Source organism: Heterodontus francisci, chromosome 9, assembly GCF_036365525.1.
Source record: "Heterodontus francisci isolate sHetFra1 chromosome 9, sHetFra1.hap1, whole genome shotgun sequence".
NCBI lineage: Eukaryota > Metazoa > Chordata > Chondrichthyes > Heterodontiformes > Heterodontidae > Heterodontus > Heterodontus francisci.
In genome coordinates this window covers 89834360-89857619 of record NC_090379.1, presented here as the reverse complement: position 1 = coordinate 89857619, position 23260 = coordinate 89834360, and the positions used below count along the sequence as shown (strand labels likewise).

General features: G+C 41.0%; 1 protein-coding gene and 1 long non-coding RNA gene across 14 annotated transcripts in view; one reads left to right on the top strand and one right to left on the bottom strand.

Annotated features, from left to right (window-relative positions):
• LOC137373900 (alpha-(1,6)-fucosyltransferase) overlaps positions 1–23260 on the top strand; it is a 904043-nt gene that overhangs the window by 600511 nt on the left and 280272 nt on the right. Inside the window, exon 7 of one of the 13 annotated variants that reach the window (XM_068039458.1) lies at positions 10910–10957. The exons of 11 other annotated variants lie outside the window; for them this stretch is intronic. The gene's annotated coding sequence lies outside the window, so the exon portion shown is untranslated. Of the gene's footprint in view, positions 1–10909; positions 10958–19939; positions 20007–23260 lie in introns of those variants that run through there. One more of the 13 variants, XM_068039466.1, reaches the window with a different exon arrangement.
• On the bottom strand, positions 15127–19797 carry LOC137373901 (uncharacterized). Its single transcript, XR_010975728.1, has 3 exons — positions 19583–19797; positions 19099–19255; positions 15127–15597 (listed from the first exon to the last, which is right to left on the bottom strand). It is a non-coding gene; the product is annotated as an uncharacterized lncRNA (long non-coding RNA).

Sequence of the window (23260 nt, the reverse complement as noted above, 5' to 3'; positions counted from 1 at the left end):
AATAATGGAACTAAAGAGTGAGAAATCCCCAAGACCTGACGGTTTCCATCCTAGGGTGTTAAAGGAAGTAGGGGAGCACATTGTAGATGCCCTAACTATAGTCTTTCAGTGCTCCCTAGATTCAGGAGTGCTCCCTCTGGATTGGAAAGTTGCACATGTCACTCCACCTTTTAAGAAGGGTGAAAGGGGGAACCAAGGAAATTACAGACCAGTTAGCCTGACATCTGTGGTGGGCAAGTTGCTGGAGTCTATAATCAAGGATAGGGTGACTGAACACCTAGAAAATTTCAGTTAATCAGGGACAACCAGCATGGATTCATGACGGGAAGGTCATGCCTGACAAATCTCAGAGTTTTTTGAAGAGGTGACTAAGGTAGTGGACAGGGGAAAGTCTATGGATGTTATTTATATGGACTTCCAGAAGGCATTTGATAAAGTCCCACATAAGAGACTGTTAACTAAGGTAGAAGCCCATGGAGTTGAGGGCAAATTATTGACATGGTTAGGAAGTTGGTTGAGTGGTAGGCGATAGAGAGTGGGGATAATGGGTAAGTACTCCAATTGGCAGGATGTGACTAGTGGTGTCCCACAGGGATCTGTGTTGGGGCCTCAATTATTCACATTATTCATTAACAACTTGGATGATGGCATAGTAAGTCATATATCCAAATTTGCTGATGATGCAAAGTTAGGCGGCATTGTAGACAGTCTAGATGATAGCATAAAATTGCAGAGATATTGACAGACTAGGTGAGTGGACAAAACTGTGGCAGATGGATTTCAATGTGGGCAAGTGTGAGATTATCCATTTTGGACCAAAAAAGGATAGAGCAGGGTACTTTCTAAATGGGAAGAGGTTAAGTACAGTGGATGTCCAAAGAGACTTGGGGGTTCAGGTGCGTAGATCTTTAAAATGTCATGAGCAAGTGCAGAAAATAATCAAAAAGGCCAATGGAATGCTAGCCTTTATATCTAGAGGATTGGAGTATAAAGACACAGAGGTTATGCTGCAGCTGTACAAAACCCTGGTGAGACCCCACTTGGAGTACTGTGAGCAGTTCTGGTCACCACACCTTAGGAAGGATACATTGGCCTTGGAGGAACTGCAACGTAGATTTACAAGAATGATACCTGGACTACAGGGGTTAAATTACGAGGAGAGATTACACAAATTAGGCCTGTTTTCGCTAGAATTTAGAAGGTTAAGGGGTGATCTGATCGAAGTCTTCAAGATATTAACAGGAAAAGACAGGCTAGATAAAGATAAACTATTTCCACTGGTTGGAGATTCTAAAACTAGGGAGCATAGTCTAAAAATTAGGACCAGACCATTCAGGAGAGATGTTAAGCACTTCTTTACGCAAAGGGTGGTAGAGGTTTGGAACTCTCTCCCACAAACAGTATTTGAAGCTGGAACAGTTGTTAATTTTAAGTCTGAGATAGGTAGATATTTGTTAAGCAAAGATATTAAGGGAAATGGGCCATAGGCAGGTATATGGAGTTAGGCCACGGATCAGCCATGATCTCATTGAATGGCAGGACAGGCTCGAGGGGCTGAATGGCCTACTCCTGTTCCTATCTTCCTATGTTCCTATGTAAGCAAAGAATGGCACTATTGTTGATGCACTGGAGGGCAGTACCACATTATTCAACACTTTCAGGAGAAAATGGTAAAAATAGACTGACTCAACAGTTATTATAAGTTGAGAACCAAGAATCTGTTGATTTTTCACACAAAACAAGCCATGTAAGCAGCTTGTGTGTGGCTGGAAAAGCACAAATGAGTTTAGAGAAAAAAATGTTTGTACTTCTGATCATTTTTTGCCACCGAAGCAGCACAGTGCACACTAAAAATGTGTTTTGTAATATATAACTGTTTTAAATTGCTGCCTCTATAGGCTATCACAGAAGAGAATAAATTTAAGGTAGGGTGCTTTACCATCATAATGATTTGATGGTTGGCTTGTATCAGTACAAAATGGTTCACATTTTGATACAGCCGTACCATTGCCCCAAGTACCTGCCAACTGAAGCAAGTTGCTCCCTACCCTCCAAGTCAAAGACACAAGCTGATTTGGGTAATTCTGTGGTGATTCTCCACTATCTGCAGACTTGGTTTGCAATCTATTGTCCACTGATCACAATTATTCATTGAATTAATGCAAATATTCTGCAGCACCTGTGGCAGAGCCTGTCACTCTAGAATTGGCCTTTATAGCCACTCCAGGCGCTGCTCCACACACCACTGACCACCTCCAGGCGCTTACTCATTGTCTCTCGAGATAAGGAGGCCAAAGAAAGAAGAAGAATGCAAATATATATTTAAAATAAACCGAAATGCTGGAAATGCACTGTCTGCATCTGAAAGAGGAAGAAACGTTAATGTTGGGCTTTCAGTTCTGACTGACAAAGAAATAATTATTAGAATTAGTTTAAAGTTTTCCAGAGAATTTGCATTTTCTATGATTATCTCTGCATTGTAAGAAAAACAACTACTGATTTTTAAAATCTAAGTATTAATTTGATGCTACTTGACTGCTATGCATTGACAACAGGGATCTTTGTGATACGTTTCACTGTATATCCCCTTTTAGAATGTGATTTCTGCCTCTACATTTAACCTGCATGCATAACACACTGAAAAATAATAGCATTGTGTTTGTCACTGTAACATTTCAATGATATAAATGTTGCCAGTTATATCACTCATCGTTGATGAGCAGGTTTAATTACATGCTGGGTTAAGGTAGAGCTTTCTTTGGGGGAGAAAGGTGAGACATAATTTATGTCTACAACTCTACCAGTCAATCACTCTAATTTGATGGACACTCTCGGCTTGAGATGGCTTGGCCATGTGAGCTGCATGGAAGATGGCAGGATCCCCAAAGACACATTGTACAGCGAGCTTGCCACTGGTATCAGACCCACCGGCCGTCCATGTCTCCGCCTTAAAGACGTCTGAAAACGTGACATGAAATCCTGTGACATTGATCACAAGTCGTGGGAGTCAGTTGCCAGTGTTCGCCAGAGCTGGCGGGCAGCCATAAAGACGGGGTTAAAATGTGGCGAGTCGAAGAGACTTAGTAGTTGGCAGGAAAAAAGACAGAGGCGCAAGGGGAGAGCCAACTGTGTAACAGCCCCGACAAACAAATTTCTCTGCAGCACCTGTGGAAGAGCCTGTCACTGTAGAATTGGCCTTTATAGCCACTCCAGGCGCTGCTTCACAAACCACTGACCACCTCCAGGCGCTTATCCATTGTCTCTCGAGATAAGAAGGCTAAAGAAGAAGAGAATAGAAAGAATGTAATTTGACTATTTTTATGGTTGTTAGAGTGTGCAGCTTATATTTGCTTCGTATTGAAGTGGGTGAGAGGAGTTGGGAAAGTCCCAGTTTCATTTTCAGTTGACTAACTGTGTGAGCTGCATTTCAAATCTTGCAAAATTATAAAAATATTCATTATCAAGTGCATCCTGTAATGCAAGAAATGCTTCACTAAATTATTTTTCTAAGATTATAAAACCCAATTACACATTCAGATCATTTCTGCAAAGGAACTGTATTTGCTAAATGGAAGCATTTCACTGTAGAATTTTACTTGCCGAGGCCTAAACGTTTCTGGCAAGTCAGTCACATTCTGATAGACCCACATGCTGTCATACAAGAATTATTGTACGTTTAATATAAATATTTGCCACACAATACCAATCAACCTATGTACAATGAGGTTGGAGGAATTAACTACGTAATAATTGAAAGAGGTTTCTTTTGGTAGGTGTTTTAGCAGAGTATGTTTATCTGAATTTGACCAGAATTTTCCAATGAGATCTTTAGTTGAAGAACTGGTTGTCACATCACTTCTAACACTTGAATCAAAATATGTTGTGACACTGTTCCTTAACCTGAATTTATACTTAGAACAGGCTTATAAACCTGAGCTACCAATGGGATATTGCGTAAAAACTTTCAGTGATTTCATTTAAAATTTAAAATGAATAATGCCCAGAGGGTTAAACTATCTCTCTTCTGAGCTATGAACTAATGCACAATAATGTCTGGAACATGATTTCAAAAAGTTACCCATAAAAATGTAAGGCAAAACCTGTGGCTGAAAACTGACATTTGCACTCTTCTAATTATATCTCCTCTATGCTTTTTGTCCCATTGGGGTGTTACATTTCTTCTTAAGTTTGAGGTTATTGGGAACAAGAAAAATGTTGCCATGAAGGTAGATCCAAATCTGGAATAAAAACAGAAAGTGCTAGAAATACTCAGCAGGTCAGGCAGCATCTATGGAGAGTGAAACAGAGTTAATATTTCAGAAAACAGACCGGAAACGTTAACTCTGCTTCGCTCTCCACAGATACTGCCTGACCTGTTGAGTATTTCGAACACTTTCTGTTTATATTTCAGATTTCCAGCATCTGCAGTATTTTGCTTTTATTTTAAATTCAAATCTGGGTTCAACTAGATAAATATCGATTTCCATTGCAAGGAAGAGGCCAGAATGTTAAATGTATGAGCAGAGTATAAGCGTGTTTGCCAATTCTATTATTCAATTTTATTTGTGGAGACAGTAGCACAACTATGATCAATTGAAGTAGAACCTGCCCAGTTACACGAAAGGCTTAAAAATATTTTTTTTCTGTTTTATAAGGATCTCCTTCATTTTCACCAGCCAGCTCTGCTCAGGGAAAGTTGTAATTTAAAAAATAAAGTGTAGTCCATGGTACAGCCCATTTTGCAATCACCACAGCTTGGTTCTGCAGGCTTAGTTCCAACCTTTACTTAAAGTCCTTGTTTAGATTCTTGTTTCACACTAAGGTTTTAGACTATTCTGTATTGAGGTTTTGACATTGAGACCATAAAAAACAGTTGCAATACTTTACCTTTAATTATATCCGGCTAAGTATTATATTTTAGATTGTAAATTAACTGTACTCCATAATGTCATGATTTGGAAGATAGGAATCTGGTACAGGTGGGAGAAACAAGCAGCATGGCAATCTAAGAAGCCCTGGCAAGTGGCTTATTAGAGGACAGATGAAAGAGGATTAACTGTACAAACAGTGCATTGATTAAGATAACAAAGGATTATGAGAGATTACTCCCAAGCAAGATAAAGTAGTTCAGAGCTGGGTGAGGCTGTAAATTTGAAGACTTGAGTCATTCACAGGAGTAAATGTATGATTGAACTCTGTGTTTAGTTCATGGCAATTACTGGGTGAATAATGATCTTAATTGATGTTAGTTGCAGGAACAGTTGCTGGTGTCACAGGATTGACCACTATAGTAGGGTGATTTTGTTCACAGCTCAACTGCACATTTAGACACTTCTCACAGTGAAAGATCATTATCTTCAGTTGCTCATAAACCCACAGTAATGTGGAAATACAGCAATACTTGATGACTGTACAGATACTCAAATGCATTGAAAATACTGTCACTGTGTCACTTTGAGATTTTATAAAATTTCTTTTTTTTATTCAGCCATAACAATTCTACTTCCATTTTAATCATAGTATACATGCAGAACACTGTCACTTCCTATAAGATTAGTAATGTGTGTGAAAGTAATTTGTTGTCATGTTCCAACATATGATGAATAGATTTGCCAACCAGATAATAAAAGCAAAATACTGCGGATGCTGGAAATCTGAAATAAAAACAAGAAATGCTGGAACCACTCAGCAGGTCTGGCAGCATCTGTGAAAAGAGAAGCAGAGTTAACGTTTCGGGTCAGTGACCCTTCTTCGGAGAAGGGTCACTGACCCGAAACGTTAACTCTGCTTCTCTTTTCACAGATGCTGCCAGATTTGCCAACCACATTGGATCAAAAGCAGTTCCACTCTGCAATAATAGTCTCGCAGTGAATCCTCTTCGTCAATGGTTACAAAGACTTGCATTTAAACCTTAGACTAAAAACGTAGCAAGGGATATGGAACCAAGGCAGATAAATGGAGCTGAGATACAGATCAGCGATGATCTAATTGAATGGCGATACAGGCTGAAAAGGCTGAACGTACTATTCCTGTTCCTATTGTCCTAGCCGACACAGGAAAACTGCTGGCTGTCTTGACCAACTGATTTTCTTAGCTTTCATCTCGCATGATATGCACTGAAAGAAAAAGATTTGTTTTCGTCATAAAGCTATTCAAATATCAGGAATATCTATTATTGTAATATTATCCTGAACATAAATTGCTCACCATTCATCATAATCAAGTCTTGCGTATTGAGTGTGCTTCCCCCTAAGTGCTACACTTACTATAACACTTTTCCGTCCCACTTTGTTAATCACAGCTTTATTGTTAAACCAACAAGATTTCCTCCAACCTGCTCTTATTCCAGTTAAGTTTACGCTTCGTGGTGACTGAGTTCTGATGAAAGGTCACAGACCTGAAACGTTAACACTGCTTCTCTCTCCACAGATGCTGCCTGACCTGCTAAGTATTTTGCAGCATTTTGTTTTTATTTTTGCCAACTTCCCATGGGACATTTTCTAGCATAAAAATTAAAACATGATAATATTTTGCCTGTAATCAGCTTCTTATCTCACTATTTTCTTTTATCCTCTTATCTCTCTTTGGCCTGTTATTTATTAACTTCAAATATATATTTTTTCCTCTTTACTTCGTCTAACATATCTGATCATTTTTTTGAGTTTTAAATCTTTAAGAAGTGATTTTTTTCAACTTCCTACTTGCCTGTTTCCTTCTGCCTCCTACATTCCCATTGGAAATGCAAGCATGTCTTCTTCAAATAGTTCTTCCCAGCCAGACAGGATCCACAGTGTTAGGACTGGCATTGTCAATGGAAGTGAGCTACTCGTTAATTCCTTTGAAAGCTCAGTAGCCAGAGGAACTGCTTCTGATCAGCATGCTCATTGACAGCACACAGATGAGTTAATACGTTCCTATTTCCATATGGATATTTCTCCAGCTGTTTTTTCATTGGTGTTAATTGGCACTGTTTAACTGCTCTATCTGCTTGTCTGCTATTCAGACTTACAGCTCTACAGCTGCTTTTCTATTGTACTGGTGCCACTGGCAAGTGATCCACAGGTCTCAGGCAACCAATGAGACAAAAACCTTCTGAATCTGTGAAGGCTGGCAGCATTTTAGCTGCTCAAAGATTGGTCTTGTAGAAAGGGCTTATGAATCTGGGCATTCCTGCCTGGCAACTATAGCCAATTGGTATGCTTGCTTGCCTGCCTTTGGTGTTGCCACCATGAGACCTGTACATTGGGAGCTGGGACTCCTAACATGACAGACAAAAGCAACTTTTGGGGCGGAGAAACTTCTCTTCCGTCTGATATCCCGTGATATTTTCCTCCTTCTGCCCAGAATGTATGCAGTTTCTCTATCCTTTGCTATATGTGAATTTTTATTGTTCCAGGGTCATTTTGTTCAGGTCCAGTGACCAATTACGCGCTGCAATGCCCAGATCACATTTGGGAAAAGATGATGTGATAGCTGATAAGTGGCAAGTAACATTTGCGCCACACAAATGCCAGGCATTGACCATCTCAAACAAGAGAGAATCTAACTATCTCGCCTTGACGTTTAATGGCATTACCATCGCTGAATCCCCCACTATCAACATCCTGGGGGTTATCATTAGCCAGAAACTGAACTGGACCAGCCACATATATGCCGTGGCAAGAGCAGGACAGAGGCTGAAAATTCTGCGGTGAGTAACTCACCTCCTGTCTCTCCAATGCCTGTCCACCATCTACAAGGCATAAGTCAGGAGTGTGATGGAATACTCTTTACTTGCCTGGATGGGTGCAGCTCCAACAATACTCAAGAAGCTCGACGCCATCCAGGCCAAAGCAGCCCACTTGATTGGCACCCCATCTACAACCTTCAACATTCACTTCCTTCACCACCGACGCACAGTGGCAGCAGTGTGTACCATCTACAAGATGCACTGCAGCAACTCACCAACGCTGCTTAGACAGCACTTTCCAAACCTGTGACCTCTACCACCTAGAAGGACAAGGGCAGCAGATGCATGGGAACACCAGCACCTGCAAGTTCCTCTCGAAGCCACACACCATCCTGACTTGGAACTATATCGCTGCTCCTTCATTGTCACTGGGTCAAAATCCTGGAACTCCCTTCCTAACAGCACTGTGGGTGTACCTACACCCTGAGGATTGCAGTGGTTCAAGAAGGCATCTCACCGTCACCTTCTTGAGGGGAATTAGGGATGGGCAATAAATGCTAGCCTAGCCAGCGACGCCCACATCTCACAACTAAATTTAAAAAGAACTTGCATTTATACAGAGTCTTTTGTGACCTTAGGATGACCCAAAGCATTTCACCATCAATGCAGTACTTTTGATGCAGTCGCCGATGTGGGGCAATGCAGCAGTCAATTTACACACAGCTAACCACAATGAGTGAACTGACTGGATAATCTGTATGTGAAGTTCTCTGTTCTTTGACTAGCCCCTTGAGATCTCTTCTGTTCAGTTGAGAAGACAGATGGAGCCTTAAGTTAATTATTTCTCTAAAATAGCACCTCCTGACAGTACAACACTCCCTCAGTACTACACTGGAGTATCAGCCTGGGTTACGCGCTCATGTCTTTGGAGAGCTACTTGAATCCCAACCTTCTGACTCAGAGATGCTGGAGCTACCACTGAGTTAATTCTGACATTTTGTTAGCATAAGAAAAGAAGTCTGAATATAGAAGATTTTCCAAAGCAGGTCATGTTTAAGAGCCCTCCTTATATCTGCAAGTTTGCTGCACTGTCACTTCAATTTAGCAAAACACCTCCCAAAATGGTGGGCATGCTGAACTAATGCATTACAATCTGTCCCTTTTTCAAAACATCATCCATTGGCTTAATGTTGGATGACAGATCCTAGTCATTTCCTTGTCACAATCATGAGCTAGGTGCATAGAATTACCTTTTGAAACCACAAAATCAAAGAAAGACCATAAACCCAACTTTTGTTTGATTCATATATTATTTTTTCTTTTTGCTCAGGGTGATCTGTTGCACAGATCAAACTGAGCCTGACCCAATTTAACAGTTGAATGCAAGAATTTGATTTTTCAGCTCTTCTGAGCCATAAACAGATGAACAAACCAATTACCTTAAGGCTGTGCTCATGAATTTCTTGAGGCTAGTTTCAGAACATCAGTGCTCGAGATCTGCCCATTTGGTACTGATGAATGCCTTTCACAGATGGAGGGCATTGCTCAAATGGGAAAGCCTAAAATCTTCATTCATATTTCACTGTTGTGTGGCAGGCATGTTAGTTACAGTCTAGTAAAGGGGGAGCAATGACCTTGGAAGCTGGTGTTATGTGATTGGTACAATAGTATGTGTTCTTCAAAGAGAATGCAGAGACGTATATACATGTTACACTGATAAATAACTGATGACTCTACTCATGGTGTTTGTAACTGTATGTGATTCTAGTATTTGCACATAGACCTACCAGCATATTGTGTCTTTTGCTGCCAACTCCAGGCACCTTGGCCCAGGCTGTTTAAGGATCTGTGCTGTCAGGGCACACAAATCTGCTTTGCGGTGTTCCCTTGAATTACCCAATTAGCTTCTGTCTGTAACAATTTTCAGTGTTTTAGGATCCTCTTTTAAAAGCAAAAATCTTAATCTTTACAATTTTACTTGGTAATCCTAATCAGTAGGAATGGTAAATATTTTGTACCAAATGCATTGTATAGTTTGTGTAGTCTTTATTTTCCAATCAGCTACAGAAAAGATGACCAGTAACACTTTGTAGTCACTTTTAATAGCAGCCCTGTTTTGTAATATTCACCAAAATAAATCATGAGCTTTCATTTTTATGTATCACGACATCTATTCCATTTGTTTTTTTTGTTTAATTCTACATTTAAAGTTAGGTATATTTTCAGATAATTAAAGTAAGGCCTCCAATGAGTCAGAACTGATACTTGATCAGTGGATTTCCACCCTTCAGTTGTGGGGCAGCTCCTGCTAATATTGTCACATTTCCGTTCACAGAGCAAAACTCTGCAGCCATTTAAGAGAAAATTAATATTGGCAACAAAAACAATGTGTTGCAAAGTCAAAGAACACAAAGGGAGAGTTGTCAAACGGTTCATGTTTTCGTACTTCAGTGAATTGTCACGCAATGGGGAAAGGTGCTTTCGCTTCTCTCTGCCCCACATGATCCATTGAAAAAAGAGAGGTGGTTTTAGAAGAGAATTTTGGAGGGCAGGGGTGTTGTGGCAAAATGGAAGAGGGATTGGTCAATGAAGTGCCACAGGGCAGAGCATTTTGCAGAAAGGCTAGATAATTACTGTTTTGTATACAAGCTAATTTTTCTTTTGGGTGGGGGGAGAGATTTTGAGATTTTACTCTCCTCTACTTTGTCTACAATCTGAAAAATCTTAAAGCACTTTACAACTTGTCATAAATTGCTCCTGTTGGCATTGCTAGCAACAACCTTTTTTCAGTATTAATTGGCCACTATTACCAAATATCTAATGGGTATGTGGTTTATCCAGTAGCAAACGGTGATAGTTGTGACCCAGTTAAAGATCAGCCAACACGCTGTGTGATGGACTGGATTTGCCCTAATTGGCCATCTCATTTCTTCTCCATCCAGCTCAGGCTCACCATGGCACTTCCATTATTCCCTCAACTAATAACCTGCAAACAGATGAGCTGGTCAACGATTATATTCCTGTTCGTGGAATTCTTGAGTGCTGAACAGTTGCTGTAGTTGTCTACAGAACAACCATCTCTTGCACTTCAGAAGTGATCCACTGTTGGAAGCACATCACAGTGTTTCCAATTGATAATATATTATGTAAATGAGAGGTTTTTTTTTTAACTTGAACAGCAAAAAAGCAAGTGTAGAATATTGGGAAGTCACACAATTAATACTGCATTGCAATTTATAGGGACTCTGCCTCTTGATTTGAGGGTTTCTAAGAGATAGCCTGGATCTGGTAAGCATCTTTCATTGCACTTTTCTATAATAAATTTCTGTTAGGATTCAAACTATAGTGTTGGTCCATAATCCACAATGGTTATATTACTTCTAAAAAGAAGGTAGTTTAAATACATCAAAATGTCAGTCAATGGTACTGGTATAATAAATTGTTTAAGGCAGGGTAAAGAATTGTCTTTTTGCATTGTACTGAAACAAAAAGCTGTGGGAATTCAATGGCACAGCTTGATGCAGTGTTGTAAATTATAGAGGTCAGGATAAATTATGATGGAATACCAGCCCTGCCTGAATTTACACTATTTACCTCACTTGCTCAGCACGCTGCCAACCTGTCTCGACTCTGCTTTCCTCTGGTATTATGCAGGTAGAGATGCTACTGACTGGATGCCTTTCAAATTGTTCAAGCTCATTATTACAGCAAAATTACAAGGATGTTATTATGGCTGATAAAAAAAACAGCGTGATTTATATATATTTTTTTAACTATCCACGGTGAACCAGGACCCTTGCTGCAGCACTGTGAAACTATGCAAATTTTTAAGCTATGAATTAGTCCTTGGTTTCTATGCAAGAAGGGTTTTTGAGAGAATTCTGGTGCCAGAAAATTATCTTCTGTCCTTGGTGCCACTATTTCCTAATGAATTGCCAGTTAAGTACTCCATACTGTGTATTTACGCTTAATAAATATTTTTATAGGCTAATTGAATGACCTTCTTCATTAAGATAATTGAGATTTTGATTGACAGTTGTTTGAAACTAATTAGATCTAATGGTCTGGCTACCTTATTGTGCACGCAATTGCAGGCAAAGGCCCCTTTACTAGCCTAGTTGAAATGTCATGGAGGAAATGCAAATACACTTTAGAATCCAAGACATAAGATTGAGTGCAATCACACCAGCTTTAGGATATGGTGATTATTGGTACAGGGTAATGAGAGGTGAATGTTTCCCCCATCTAATGGCCTGTACCTTTTGTTCTTCAGAAGAATCGAGTGACAAAAGGTCACTTCACCACTAGGAAGTGTTATGATCTCCGTGGAGATCAACAATCCAAAAGAACCAAAATTATCAAACGACCCCAATAAAAAAAACAAATGGACAAGATTTCACTTTAATAATGTTTACATTAACAATGAACCCAAAATCAACAAATTAAACATGAATTCACAGAAAAATCATGATCTATATATATATATATATATATTACAAATTACACATTAACCATAAGATACAACAAAGATTGGTTTCGATACATGGGGCACTGCCACCAGTACTGGGCAAAGTGGGAGCTGTACCGTTGGGACGGTCTTCACCTGAACTGTGCTGAGACCAGTGTTCTGTGAGTCATATAACTAGGGTGGTGGAGAGGGCTTTAAACTAAATAGTGGGGGTGAGGATTCAAGTGAGGGAAGATGTGATAAATTAAAGAGAGAGGGCAAGGCTAGAGAGCAAGGTAGCAATAGGAGAATTGCTAATCGGAGTGTGGCAAGAAAGGACAGAGCATATAAACTTAAGAGTGTGCCAGCAGAAAGGGCTAGAGGTTGCGAAAATAATACAAAGACAGAATTAAAGGCGCTCTATCTGAATACACACAGCATTCACAACAAGGTAGATGAATTGACGGCACAAATGGAAGTAAACAGGTGTGATCTAATTGCAATTACGAAGACATGGCTGCAAGGTGACGAAGGCTGGGAATTGAATGTCCAAGGGTATTTGACATTGAGGAAGGATGGGCAAAAAGGAAAAGGAGGTGAGTTTGCACTGTTAATAAAGGATGAGATCAGTACAGTACTGAGAGAGGATCTTAGATCAGAAGATCGAGATGTAGAATCATTTTGGGTGGAGCTAAGAAACAGCAAGCGGCAGCAAACATTGGGAGCAGTTTTTTATTGGCCACCGAACAGTAATGGTAATGTAGGGCATGGTATAAATCAGGAAATTAGAGGTGCATGTAACAAGGGTAATACAGTAATCATGGGGCACATCAATCTACATATAGACTGGGTAAACCTGTCAGCACTAATGCTGTAGAGGACGAATGCCTGGAATGTATACAAGTTGGTTTTCTAGAACTGTATGTTGAGGAACCAACTAGAGAACAGGCTATTTTAGATCTAGTATTGTGCAATGAGAAAGGGCAAATTAATAATCGCGTAAATGAGCCTGTAGGGAAGAGTGACCATAATATGATAGAATTTTCCATTAAGTTTGAAAGTGATGTAGTTCAATCCGAAACTAGGGTTTTAAATCTAAACCAAAGGAAACTACGAAGGTACAAGGGGCAAATTGGCTGTGGTAGATTGGGAAACTACATTAAAAGGTATGACGGTAGACAGGAAATGGCTAGCATTTAAAGAATTAATACATGGTTTACATCAGATTTATATTCCTTTGAGGCACAGAACTCCAGCAAGAAAGGTGATCTAACCATGGCTAATAATAGAAGATAAAGATTGTATTAGATCAAAGGAAGAGGCTTATAAAGTTGCCAAAAAAGTAGTAAGCCTGAAGATTGAGAGAATTTTAGAATTCAGCAAAGGAGGACCAAGAAACTGATAAAGAAAGAGAAAATAGAATATGAAAGTAAACTAGTAAAAAACATAAAAAAATGGACTGTACAAGCTTCTATAGGTTGTCACCACCTCCATCAGCTGCTCAGGCACGTGTGTGCTGTGCTCACTAGATTCTGTGCCCAGATCTAAACTCGTGTACAACCCATCGAGGTGCATGTATCTGTGCTGGTGGAGGTTTATGAGGTGCCGATAGACCCTCTGAGGCTTCTACCTGCCCCTCAGAAGTTGCAGGATCCACAGCTTTTTCCACTGGTGTCCGATTTGGCATAGCTTGACCTGCATGACAGAACAAAGACATGTAAGGGTTAAGGGCCTGCCATCCCTCCATCGCAGACACCCCTAGACCCTGTGTGCACCAGATGTCTGATGAGCAGATACAGCATTATGCCCCATGTAAACCTTACTTACTATCTTGGTAGAATGCCCCTGTCTCTCCGTCTGCAATAATCCTTCCCATCCCGTGGTCTGGCAAGCTCCATGGTCTCTTCCTCCATCGGCATAAGCATATGCAGCAATGGTAGCCCACCTCCAGTCTTCGTCCGCTCCCTATGATTGTGTGCTGTCTTCATCTACAGACTGAGGGAAGAGAGATGTTGGGTGCCTCGCGACATCAGTCACAACACATAGGCTGCTGGCAGTGCAGTTGACACTGATGGGGGCACACAGACGCCTCCTGCATGCGTTCCCTTCCCAGGGATCTCGCAAGATTTAAATATGACAGGGGTCCTGCTTTCAGGGCCACCATGACAGGCTGCTGACATTCATGTTGCATCCTCTGTCCGTTTGTCCACGTCTGGGGGTTAGATTTCTCTTGTCCCAATGCAACGTCCTACTTTGACAGATGCAAGGCTCAAGATGAAGAAATTAAATGATACTCACAGTCACAGCATGGATGAGGTCATTGAGCAGCTTGTGGCACTGAATCCGCATACATGGGGTTACGCCACGGCTGCTGTCCTCCTCAGTGATCTGGAGCTTGGTTGGTTTGACTCCCCGGTCTCCTCCTCCCATCCCTTGGGAACAAGATGTCCCTCCTCTCTTTGACAACCTGTAGTCGCTCTTGGAGGGAGGCATCAGGAAGGCCTGGAGCTGTGCAGGGTCTCCTGCCAGCCATCTCTAATCATCCGATGTCACCTCCTCCTTTTCCAGGCCTTTCCAATGTGGAGTTCCATGCAGAGCCGGCAGCCCTTTAAAAATAGTGGCAGACCCTGCTGAGGCACCACTTAATGCCGTGCTCCCCACCGTTGGGTCAGAATTCGACCACGCAATTGGTCGAAGTTCATGGCTCATTAGTCTTAATTGGCCAGCCGCCGTTGAATCGTTTGCAGCCGACTGCTCCATCCCCTAATGTGCCATGCAGCTGACTCCACGCCTGACGGCGGGACCGGCGTTCAAAACATAAAATTCAGCCCTTAGTTTCAGTTGCTGTTTCAATTTTGGTTTCCCTTTCAGTTAGGTTCTGTTTTATAAAATAAAACAAGCTTTGAAACCAGCGTCTGTGCACCTAACAGAACATTTTACAAGTCATCTATTCAGACAACAGCTTGTACACACTTCTTCCACCCACCCCCCCCTGCCCCCCCGACTGGTCCTGCAAACCATAGATTCCATCACAGAAGCCATTACAATTGTACACACGCTATGAAATGAATCACTGTCCTATCTTTGGGATGGTTAAGCCTCGGAAATTAAGGGCGTGAATGTTTTCATGAAAACATTTTAATTGTGCTAGTATGCTAATCTAATTAACTGCTCAGGAATATGTTGACAGTCATAGGAACTCTTCCATATTTCACCCTTCAGGTGAGTCAGTTGCATGCTGCTTCTTGTAGTGAGATGTGACATCTTAGAGAGAAATTTGTGCATAATGTTTTCCTTTCAATTATTCTCAAAATTCCATCCATTCCAGTGCCGTATTTTAACTTTTTTTAAAGTTTAGTTCCAGGGATGTGGATGTGACTGGAAGGACTCTACTTATTGGCTACCTCCAGTCATTCAAATGGCATTGAATCAATTTTGTTGTGTAGGTTTGGAGATCAGACTGTGTAGGGGGGATGCGTCCCTGAAAAACATTAATGTACCAATTGAGTTTTTACAATAATTCTTCAGTCTTCATGGTCACTTTTCTAGTTCCAGCTTACTAGATCTACTGAATTCAGTTTTACAAACTATCATGCTGTGACTTGAACTCATGATACCTGAGCCACATGCCTAGTACCATAGTCATTAGACTACTGTAGCCATAAAAGTAATGGTGCTAAATGATCAATGTTGGTCAGCCCGTAAGGGGTGACTGTCTTTCCGGCTACACTCAACCTCTACAGGTGTCCAGTACCTCCACAATGTTAGAGTGGTATTGGCTTGAGATGAATTTACTGTCTCACTTGACAGTTAGTGAAGAGGAATAACCCAAGGATGAATTCTTTGGGAACTCCAGAGGTGACTGTAGGAATGGAAAGAGAAGTGTTGTAGAGGTATTCTAACTATGATCAGGTAAGTATGAATGGAACCAAAAGAGGGTAGTCCCACCGAGCTTTGAGAACAGAGGAGAGCTATTGTGATTGGCCATGTCAAAGACTGCACAGAGGATGAGGAGGGTTAAGACACCAGAATCACAGTCACAGAGACTGTCATTTGTGAATTTGCTTCGGGCCATTTTGATGCTACAGGAGGGATGAAACCTGATTAAAGAAATCCAGACAACTGCTGAAGAGAAAAGGGTAGATCAGGGAGGTGGCAAAATGTTTCCAGACTTCAGAGAGAAAAGGGAAGTTGGAAGGATGGAAATTTGCAATGACAGAAGTGCTGAGGATAGATTTTTAAGGAAATAATTATCACTGCTATTTTCAAATGGTGGATGGACTAGGAGGGGAGAACACCTGAGGAGAGGAAACTGTATTTATAATTTCAGCGAATGTTACGGTCAGGAAAGGTGGTTGAGTCATTATCAATTTAATACAGGCGAAGTTGTCGTGAGATGAGATGGAGAGAAACTGGAGAGAGTTGAATGTGCAGGGCTAGGATTGGGGCAATCCTGGGGGAAGGCTTGGCTTGGTGAGCAAGCGGAAGTTAAGGAAGCAGCAGCGGTAGCTGAACTGATGCCCATCTTGGTGATAACTTCCCAAGTTGTTTCAGAGGTGCAGTCAGGATAAAAAATGGATGCTGAGCTAAAGAAGCAGAGATTAGGAGGGGTAACCAAAAGCTTGGCAAAAGAAGTTTTTAGAGGCAAGTAGAGAAGTGGGAGAGTTTAGTGGGTGGAATTCCAGAATGTGGAGCCTAGGTAATTGAAGGTACGCTGCCAATGATGGGGTAAAGGACACGGTTGGGTGGGCACAAGAGACTTCAGTCGAAGAAAAGACAAGCTTGATGGGGCTTCTAGAGCTGGAGGAGTGACTACAGTAGCTGATCCATTAACACATCTATAACTGAAAACATAATAGTCAAATGAATCAGTTCTGTTAACACTGAATTACCATCAGGCTAACACAAATATATATATATATATATATATATATATACACACACATTCCCTAATTAAGATAGATGTTGTTCTCCTAGATTATTTATATCCAGAGTCTAGGTAAGCACATTCCCTTCATTAAGTCTTTAGAAGTGGGCAGCTGATTAGCATATTAGACAAAATCTACTTTAAATAAGAATTCAAAGATTGGTATAATTTATATTTGAAGATAAAATTTCAGTGCCCAGAAGCTGAATTCTAATCCAGGTCTTAAAGTTGGACTGATTCGCCAAGGCTGGTTTGGATCATTGGTCATCTGAGGCGAAGCTAAAGTAATGAAAGCTGAGCTCAAATTATGCTTTTGTCTGATACCATCCAGCAAGTACAAGAGTCACTCAACTGTGTGGAGACAGCAGTAATAATGTGCTCACTGCAAATAAGAAGAAAAATCAGGAATCTGACCAAAACATTCTACAACCGCTTGTTGCAAAGGTGAAACAGCACATTTACTGCTCTCCCAGATTTTAGGGAAAAGTAAATCCATGACTTTGAGCTAAGATGGCAGATGTGAGTGAGCATTGCCTGCATCAACCCACACTTCTCTCATACAGGATCCAAAAGGGCTAAAACATGCTTGCTTTTAAGGGAGCTGGTCATTCAAAGATTCATAAAATCACGTCCTTTCATGCAGCCATAGACATTGTTTTACTTCAAAAAAATAGGAATTGGGTCTCAACAAGGAACTTGGAGAGAACTTGGATGGCTATTGCGCACTCCTTTTTAGGAAAGCACTGTCACCTCAAAGTCAAGTATGTGATATGGGACAGTGCCCTGTGTCAATGTGATGATCAAAATGGGCCTCAGGCAGCAGGATGCTGTTACTGCCATCAACAGCAGACAAGCAAAGGGACAACTGCTCTGGATATCTTCATGTGAAACAGTGGAAAGATCTTGGTTGGTATAAAGGTGCTCATGCTTTATTGTTTTACGCTATGCTCAGCAAGAAATTAAAACTAACTGTAGTGTGAACATTTTGGAAGAAAGGATGGCTATTTTAGCCTTCCATGTTCAGTGCACCTTGGTGGACAGGTATAGCGTTGTCATATGGTTTAAATCTTCTATGGAAACATTGGGAACAGAAATAGAATATTCAGCCATTCGGTTAGATCATGGCTGATCTGTAGCAGGCTTTCTTCGTGCTTACAACATAAATTGAGTCAGAATGAACCCTGATAGTGGATTTTTAATAAACAGCCAAACACTAAAGCATTTGAAATGGTACTTTTAAAATGAATTCTGGCCCTAATCTTTAAAACTTAAAGTGCTTAGGAGAGCACCTGGTTTCAGGTGAATGGTTGAGGTTGAAATCCGAGCCATCTCGATAGCAGTCAAACGTTGTACAGCTGTAGCTTCCTGGCTGTCTTTTACAACTGCACTTGGGTAGAAATCTGTGACAATAGCAGCCCAGATGCTTCCCGTTGTAAACAAATGCCATTTCATCTACGAAAGTGCTGTCATCAATGAATGAAGGGAAATCAAGAAAAATGTGTCTTTTCTTGCATATTTGCATGGGAACTGGCAACTTTGGTGCTTTTAGAAGGAGAAGGAGCCAGCAACACAAGTGCACTCTGCAACACAACTAATAAAATGATTCTCTTGAAAAAGGACAAATATAAAATCACATGACTACCCAAACAAAATGGTCTACTTTAAATGATGGTGATGACATTTTGACTTGGACCATGTACAGGTTACAAAAGGACTGCTAATGTTTCTAATCCAAGCTGCAACACTGAAGAATCTTATTCCAGCACATGAGTATATTAACAAAAAATATGATTCAAATTTTGGGGACCAAAATAAGGAACTAACTTTTTTTAAAAAACCCCTGACAATTGCAAATAGTTGTGGTGTACCTTGCTACTAAACTCTTGGCAAAAGTGAGAGTTTCTAGTGATTATACTATTCAACATTTGTTTCTTATGACCAAGCCCTTCACATGACACTTGTGTGCCCATATTTCTAATGGAATAAAATGGCAAATAGCTGTTAAAAAACACTTTGCTCTATTTTAGAAATTTAAAAAAAAGGAAAATCACGTACCTTTTTGCAAAAGTTTGGCTTCATGATTTATTGAGAGATCATGAACTCTCTGTCTTGGTGCCTTGTCTTGCTTGTCCCTCCTGTCCACCTTTTTAACTTGACCCCAAAACAACAGTGTTATGAAAAATGCCAACGAGTCACACTAGCCACGTGTTACCTGCAGATTACAGCATTGTCCAATTTTTATTTAAAAAGTAACTGAGGGCCTATTTCAGTGCAAACCTCACAAAAGTACCTTCTTCACATGTGTGTGGGCCCAAGATGTGCGCCCATTTTCTTGCACAGAAGTAGGCATAAGATTCATGCCGTATGTTTATCATTGGTGAACCCCGTGGATAATAGGGACTATTTTGTTCAAGCCTAAAACCCAAATTCATCTTACTCCCAACAACTACTGGTTTCAATAGCAGTGCTTTACTTAATTTAGGGTAAAAGAAATACAGTTGTAAATTGGATATCTACTTCATTCATACATTTACTATACCTTAAGTCAACGTTGTGCTGTTATTCTCTCACTGAAATTTGGAATGTTTCTGTCCTAGAAATCAAAATGAGCTACAATAATTATATCAGAAAAATAAGTTTCAGTTTTCTTGCGGTTTTTGTTTAAAAATAAATTTGGCAATCAATGCTACTTGTTTCTAAGAAGTGAAATGATAGAGCAGTAGATAACTGCACAGTTTTCTTAGGTGAGCTTCCGTATTTCTAGCAGTTTAGAGGGCTGGTGTACGCCTGAGAGTAGATGCACGTGTCGTAATAGAATTTTCTAAAGAGATGGTGACCAATGTAGTGAATATAACAGCACAGGATGTACCGGAAATGTTCGCTGCTGTGATCAGCAGCACACTTCCTTTAGGCAGCTGACAGCTTCAGCAAGCAGAACTCAGAAAAGTAGCTGTAACAAAAAGGTAAACTCTTTTAATCATCCTTGTTATTGGTCTGCTTTAAAAGTATCCAGTTACAGTTAGCAGCTTAACACTGCAAAATGAGAAACATTCACTGTGATGAATTCTGCAATTCAACAGAGTTCAGTGTTTCTAATTTGGGTGCTGTAGATGTTGCTAGCAGTTGATCTAAATTGATGGACTATGCTTGCCTTAATCTTTGTCTGTTGTCATTAATATTACATAACATTTTTTTCCAAAACCTCCAATAAAATTAAATGCGAGAGAAGTCTAGAGAAACTACAAGGGTAATGATTATGGATCAGAGTTTAAGCCATTAGAGAAAATGGTCCATTTTACTAATTGATCTGCAGTGAATAGGAGTGTTTTGTACTCTGCTGGGTTATATCATTACTACTGGTTGTAGAATAATTTCCTGAGCGAGATATAATTTCACAAAAAGGCATGCACAGAACCAGTTTTATTTTGCTGTGTGTGTAAAGCCAGCTTAACAGCATGTACCAATTTCAGTCCATTTTTAAAGTGGTTTCCTAATAGTGGTAGGCACAACGGTTTATACTTGTTAGCTCATTCATTACAGATTTTGCTGTCAGCATTCTTTTAATGCTTGCTGCTGATTTCCACATTCATCTTGAGCAGCATTTCAGTGGTAATGGATTATTACTTTGAATGGAGCTCGGAGACTGGGGATAAAGGTGTTTCATGTCCAGCGTCTCAAACACCATTTATGCAAGTACTTGCACAGAGGTAGTTGTGATTGCATACAGGCTCACAAACAGTTGCAAGATTGCATCTAAGAGCCACATTTTCCTTCAATTAGGTGCTTTCTTTAAATATTTGCTGTCCTCACTTCCTGTCCAAGACACGGGGTTTAAGAATAAAATAAGTTTGTCAGATACAGTGTGATGAGTCTTTATTTTAACATGGTGAGGTTTCGGGGATGGGAGATGAATATACCTCTTCTATAGTTACAGTGATCCCTTCAAGGACAATTTATTAGACAGCATATAGACCTGGTTTTCCTGAATGCATGGCAACGTAGTATTACAGAGGAGGCTTTATACATGTGTTAAGCCCTTTATTTAAATTGCATGTTTCAGACATGGGTCCTAAATACTGATTCTTTTTGCCTACACCAATATGATGAGAGGTGCACTTCCAGCTTGTAATGAATGTGAGCTTCCTGCCTTCCATGTTGGAGCTTAGGGGTCAGTTAGCATCTGGGAAACACGCACTGCGCAGTTGCGCTTCTGGGCCATTCTGTAGCTAGCTCCTTGGTCATTATAACGCATGTTGTGCTGTCTATACTGGTTACCTCACATTGCTTTCTGCTCACATTGTTATCCTAACTTGGTCATTTTCTGCTATTAACCCTAGAACCTACATACAAAATGTTGATTTTCAATTGATGTATTTTTACATGTGCAAATCAGGCAATATTAATGCTCTTCAACATTCTCATTTTGTTTTGACAGCACATAGAATCTTGAATCTTTGTAGAAGTATGGCCTGTGGAATTTGCATTGCAACAGAATGTATTTATTCTAATTAACCTAATTTTAGGTACAAATTAAATCACATTCGTACGGTTTAGAATGTTGTCCTGGAGTTTGCGTGAGGTGTTCTCACCAAAATCAGCCAAAAGATCAAGGCATTTCAAGTGCCAGCACAAATTGAGTTTGCACGATCTTTTGTGTTTGTTTAAAAAAAAATGTTGCACTGGAAATCGGCTCCACGCACATAACTGCCCATGTCCTCAAATTGAATTAATCACCTTGGTGAGTTTCTGCTAATTGCACCTGTTTGGCTGGAGGCTCTTAAAATTAAGCTTTCTCTTTAGGTTCTAGAGCACTAATAAAAAACATTTAAATATCTTTTTTTATTAGTTTGCCAGGAAACAGACTGTGGTCCACCAGTATAACTAATAAATGGTTTTATATGACTTCTTGAAAGCCATTTTAAGTTATTTAAAAATGGGTTACTCATGAGGGATTAGACACTCCAATTGAAAATGCTTACTTTTTGTGGTAAAATCCATTTCCATCTGTATTAATAAAATTGCCATGGATAGATACTCTATCCATGGCCATCTGCTCCCATCCCTAACGTTTTCTCCCCCAATCTGCCCTCTTAAACTGTTTAAATTCCCCTGGCTCTTTAAATCAGTTCATTTTAGCCCGATCTAAAAGTTAACAGTTAGTTTAGTTTATGTTACCTGGGCCCACTGCCCTCCCCCAGCCACACCTGCTCTTTGTTTTCTCAATGAAATTGATCCGGATGAAACTGACGAGCACAGCTGCCGATACTTAAATCTCCGATCCTGCTGTCTTCACAGTCCAGAGTGTCTGCAGCCACAGCATGCGGTAAGTCCATTGAGGTGAAGAAGGAGCTGCGGGACCCGAGAGAAGTCCTGTGAAAAGGTGCCCCGAACACCCAAAACATCCACGAACGGCCCCCCCGGCCGCAACTTCAAAGCGCCCGCGGGAGATGGCTCGGAGAGCATCTGCAGCACACTGTCGGCAATGCTGCATGCCTTTATTTAAACCACTGCAAAAAAAAACCCTTAGCAAATGTAATCACCTCTAAGTCTGCCAAATGATGCTTCACCTCCCGAAGGACGTGGATGAGCTTTCCGGACGTCGATGGTGGGCACTGAGGAAATGGCTTATTACCTGCACCAGATTCCACCCCCCCTCCCCCCCCCCCCTTTACCCCCCTTCCACCCCCCCCCACCCCCGTCCCCTTCCCTGCTCCACCCTCTCAGCTCACCCCCTCACAACCCCGTCCCAGCCCGCCCCCCCCTCGCACCATCTTCACCCCGCACCCCCTTCCCCTGCACCCCCCCCCCCCCCACCCCCTCCCTCTACCCCTCCCCCTTGCATCCCCTCCTCCCACCGGCACCATCCTACACCTGTGTAGGGGCCCCAACAACCCCACTGCCTTGTGGGCGTCTCGGGAGAGACCAAGGCTAAGGGAGTAAACCCTAACAGAAAATCCGGAGCGGAACCCCGTAGGCGGTCATGTGTTACCTTTGGCATGTTTCCGGCAGTTCCTGCAGCCATACTGGTGCCAAACGTCGTGTCCTGCACTCCTTTGGACCCCACCAGAAAGGCCGAGAGGGGGGTTTTGATGACTGGGCAACTCTCAACCTCCATAAATTTGCCCAGGCATGCGCCATGGAGAGGTCACTCCATAGTTGCCTCACAGCGACTAAAACAACACGGAAGGCAGCAGTTACGGGTTATAAGTCCAGATAA